This window comes from Chaetura pelagica, unplaced genomic scaffold (assembly GCF_000747805.2).
Source record: "Chaetura pelagica isolate M959 unplaced genomic scaffold, ChaPel_1.0 scaffold70, whole genome shotgun sequence".
NCBI lineage: Eukaryota > Metazoa > Chordata > Aves > Apodiformes > Apodidae > Chaetura > Chaetura pelagica.
The window spans coordinates 1,617,054-1,622,249 of record NW_009952265.1 but is presented as its reverse complement, the minus strand read 5'-3'; positions in this window follow the sequence as shown (position 1 = coordinate 1,622,249).

Below are 5,196 nucleotides of genomic sequence, written 5' to 3'. Positions count from 1 at the left end.
CGAAGCAGTCCTGGCCACAGCGAGGCAATTAAGTGTTTTTCCACCTCTGTGCACACAGAAGAGTGGGGCGGGGGTGGCTGGGCAGCACAGGGGGCCCTGGCAGCCATGCTGGCAAGGGTCAGAATGCCGTGGTAGGTCCACCCTTCCCTGCACCTGCCAAGCCTTGCCTTCCTGATATGACCAGCAGCCCCTGAGCTGCCCAGGGATGGCAGAGGCCAGGTTGAAGGGAGACATGCAATACAAGGCCAGTGCCATGCTCATTTAGGCTAAATGGCTGCTGTGCTGCAGGTTAGTTTCCTAGAGCAGATCTCCATACCTTTATGACTTCCCCAACCTATCTGGCTTTCCCTGCAGGACACTTGCCTAAATACATGCATTTTATTTGACTTCTGAATCCATCATTTTAACCCCGAAGTGTAATTTTTTATAAAGGGTCAAATGTAATTTTTTATAAAGGGTCAAATGATCCACAAGGGATTAACCTAAAGACGAGCAACCCCCACATGTGAACGCACCTTAACCTCAGCCCTCCTGTTTGCTTCTTCCAAATATTGCACTCAGTCATTGGAATTTTCCTTCACAACAACCTCACAGGTGGCCTTTTTATCACCTCAGGAAACCTCTTACCATTTCTGACATCTCTGCCCCTGTGGCTTCCCGTGTTGCTGATTTCAGAGTTGCACACATCAAAGTGATAAAGACACACCTCACTCTGGGCACAGAGCAGCATTATCACTCCCAAAAAATCATGTGCGAACTGCCCAGTTCAGCCACTGCCCTCAAGAAACAAATTATTCCTCCATCTGACAGACTGAAGATGCCTTTCCTAGTATTTCATGTAATGTTTTCCTTTGTTTAAGTTAAACTGATCTGGTTTAGCTCTCTTTTCTTGTATCACATGAAAGAAGCCCATCGTCTTCCTGCTGTGTATCCATGAAGGAATGGAAGAGGTTGTTTTACATTACATTACCCTTCATACCATCTTTTTGAAAGATGAACCCAAGTGTTTGCAGATATCTGCACTTTGCACACACAGAAGAAGGGGAGAGGGACAAATAAACAAATACAAGGAACTGAAAGGAAAAGGAGTGGAAAGGACAAAAGAGAAACTCAAATAAAAATAGACGAAGCGTACGTACACACGTGTGCATGTTCTTGTTTGCTGGCTTACTCAGACATGCTCTCACCATCACCTGATGTTAAGGCTGTTCAGCTGTTTCTAATAAACAGCATAGAAAAAAACTTAAGCTGGAGAAACATTTTGTTTTAACAGTGAGTCATCCATGAGAAAAATGTGGGTGTAGCTTTCAGGGAAGGGGCTGGGGGAGGTTCTATGACCTCTAATTTTGCAAACCCCCAAATAGGAAAATGCATGAAGTTGATCAAGACACACAGTATGTCCCTCCCTTCCTGACATGAAGGAGGGTAATCAGCTCCCTTTGAGACCCTGATTGTACCACTTGCCCTGTGCTGGATGTCTCCTGCTCTCCAGGGACTCCCAGGGAGGGATCCTCTGGAGTAGCCCCAGGCAGGACCACCACCACCACTGGTACCAGCGTTTGGCAATGTCTAAACAGGGACCCATCTGTCCCTGGCTTCCTTGGATGCCACTGACCACCTGGAATGTTTTCCAGCACTTCCCTGACCAACTTACTGACACGTCAGTGCTTATGCTCTTGTTTTAACGAGGCATCAGCGTGTCTTGAGGGTCAGACTTCTGCTGTTGGATAGATGACTTTAAATCTGAAGTAATTCAGATTTCCTTTGGTGTCAATGAGACCTGATCAAGGAGACTAGGCCCCCAAGGCTGAGGTCCGTGGTGCCAGACCCTGCATCAGTACAAGTACTTACCAGGAGCCATTATCCCAGCACACCTGTAGGCAGACACTTGGAGGCTGGGAACTGTAAACACCTTGTCAGCTTGTGAAATACCCTTGATTCTCCCAGAGTGTAAACACCATGGGAAAAAAAGGTGGCTATTACTTGGGAATGAAAGCCTGAAGATCAGGCCTTCTCCCTTGGCTATCCTGTAGCCTTTCTATGTGAGTTTAAATTCAGATACCCTGGTTTTCTCACCAATTAACGGGAGTGACTAACACAGATCAGTCTTCCCGGGAAAAGCTGAGCACTATTCATAGAGCACAGAGCACTCCTGATGGTTGACATTATTCTGGTGGGCCCAGAATTACCCTATTGTTAATTATTCCTTGGTGTGATTCAAGGGGACACAGCCAAGAACAGCAGCAAAGTAAGCAGCAGACCACTAACCAGGACATAAAGGATAGTGATAAAATCTACTTGAGTGTCAAATTGCCCTCTGGGGAAAAGGTAAGGGTTCCCTTCCTTGGGCTAATTAGAAAAGCACTGACTGACAGGCACCACCAGTACTTTGTAGGCAACAGTGCTTTTTTAATTGTTTGTGATAAACTCTCTGACTTAATGAAGGGGACAGACACTGACTGCTGTAACTCTGTAGTTACCCATGTAGCTGTAGAGAAATACTTTTTACTCTAACTATATTGTTATTCCTTACATACACCAGGGTTAGCGAGGGAGAATTTGTCTTTGGGTCTCTTCCATCTGTTAAGTTCTATGGTTTGTGATTCACTTTAGAAAAACAAGGGTGGTTGAAAAAAAAAAGTTGTTTTCAGCTGTGTGGTGATGAAATACAGTAACTGAAAATGCTGTGGGTTTTGAGGTTGGATTTTGTGATTAAAATATTGTTAGGTTCAGGATAGGATTGGTTGGTAAAATGCATTACAGTAAGACATTGTGCTTTCACCTCTAGAAAGCTGAGTTCAAGCCCTGTTTAAGTTCATACAACCAGTAAGTAGTTCAGGATGATTAACAGTTTCTGACTAGGCAGGAGGGAGGATAGAAACACTCAGGGGCCAAGAAAGGTCGGGTTTGATTCCCACCATCCATGCTGCTGCTTTGGAGACTGGACCTCAAGCAGAGGAGGGCACTGCAAACAAAGGCAGACCTCTCCTGGCATAGGTAAAAGGGGGAAAAAATCAGCTTTATAGGAGATGCTGTGGGTCTGGACAAGGGCTGCGCAGCAAATGTGGTTGTGGCAGGTGCCACGTGAAGCACACTCTCCTCACAGGCTGTCCAGGATCCATCTTGTTTTGTCCTAGCCACCTTGATCAGCCTATGACAAGCAGGCATGGCCCTGCTACTTCTGAAAAGCAGTGAAACACCAGCGGCTCCTGGACATTTCTTCCTACCTGAGGTATCCAGTTCAATCCTTAGAGCATGATGTTTCTCATTACTATTTTGCAATTTGTTTACATTAAGCATCACAAGCTGCTGATTCAGCCTGCCAACTTGAAGTTAAAACACTGCCAGGAACCCTCTCAAGATCATTTTCCCCACACGCTTTAAGTTTTAGCCTATGATGTGTACTCTCATCAAATACATAGCTCACACACATGTAGGCCAGACAGATGCAATTGGCTTCAGTGCCTTCCAAACTGCTAGATGCAAACCAGTGCAGCAAGCAGATTTGCACCTCTGCTGTCGAGCTGCCAAGGCCAACCCACTAGCCAAGTCCCACTTGCACTTGAAATAAAGCATAAGACAGGGTGCAATGATGAATCATCCCTGCTCTGGTGCTCTGCAGTCATTCTAAGTGCAGTTAATGTGGCTACTGTCAGCAGAGGGTTACAGATCTACCTACAAGTTAATAGTTGTGCTGAGATCTTATCTAGTTGTCTGGAAATAAAACTGAGCTTTTTACATAATATATTATTGGGTGTTTTCTGTTATTTCTGGGAGGTTGTGAAGTACTGTTGCAAGGGTTTTTTAATTTGTTATTTTTTTCTTCCATAATTTCAGTGATTCCTAGAATGAAACAAGAATTTGATCCAATATGAACTTGAGTACCCTTTTATACTAAAATGTTTTCTTTTAGCACTCAGAGGTATTCCCTCAGTTTATAAAGTTTATCTGTTTACACAGGGAGTTACAAACCCATTCAAAACCACAACACACTTCCAAAGTGCTTTAGGGAGCTGGGTTTCTTTGATCCATTTTTCGGACTGATCCCCACTGCTGTGTAGCACAGAGCCTGGCTCTAGCCCTGGCTCCTTTACAGTAACCACCATTCATAGGAACTTCTCTCAGTGCTGCTTAGCTAGTCAGTGTTTCACAGGAACTGAATTTATTTACCTTATTTTTTTAGTTAAGAAAAGTCTATCCAAGGCTTTGGACAACCCAAAATGCAATTAACAAATGTGTTCAATTTCTGCAATAAGACAATGTTGGATTCAGTAGGACACTAGTCAGGTGGCACTTCCAGGAATCCCCTTTCAGTGTGCCCCTTTTCCTGGAGAGCAGACTTGGATTTTCCCACAAAACTTCAGTATCTCCAAAATTTAGCTTTAGGATTAATGCTGGAAAACCAGTGAATTCAGATTAGTCCTGGCAGACACAGTGGTTTCCAGCATCCTGGTGTAGGACACCAGGATGATGTCCCTGCAGAGATCTTCCCTTTTCTAGCAAGGGGGCTTTGGTGGAGAAACTTCTGCTACAGGCTACTGTCAGGATATGGGAGAGGAAGAGTCAGGTGTTCATGAAGGCCAATTGTGGGCCAGTTTTTTATTGGAAGCAACTGACACCCAAAACTGCACCCAGGAGCCCATGAGCCATCAGAATACTTTCTGGAGGGCCAGGGACATCGTGTGCTCCCAAGGAAATGACCCCTTGAACAAAAGCTTCTGCAGTAGCTGCCATCCAAGAGGGTTTAAGATGTGACCTCAGGAAGAAGCACTGCAGCAGACTAAATCTACAAGCTTGGGAAAAGGGCAGTGTTGCAAAATTGTGCCACTGTAAGGCTCTTTCCACCACAAGGTACTCAGAGCATCATCTGCTAGACTTTTGCATTGCTTTTCCCCTGTACTATCCCAGGTGAAGCCACCAGTTTCCCAGCACTCCCCATGGGATAATATTGCACAATTCCAGAGAGGCTTCAGGTGTTCTTGGGAAGCACCCAGGCTTGGCCACTGGCAGATAAGGATTCCCAGATTAGATGGCCTGTTGATCTCATCCAGTACATTCCTGGCCCAGACCTAGGGCAGAAGCCCCACTTTCCTCCCAGATACCGTCACTCTGTGGCTGCTGAGCCAGCACAGCCCACGCACCCTGCCGAAGGACGTGGTGTCCCCAGCCCTGCCACAGCGCGTCCCCGCCCTGGCC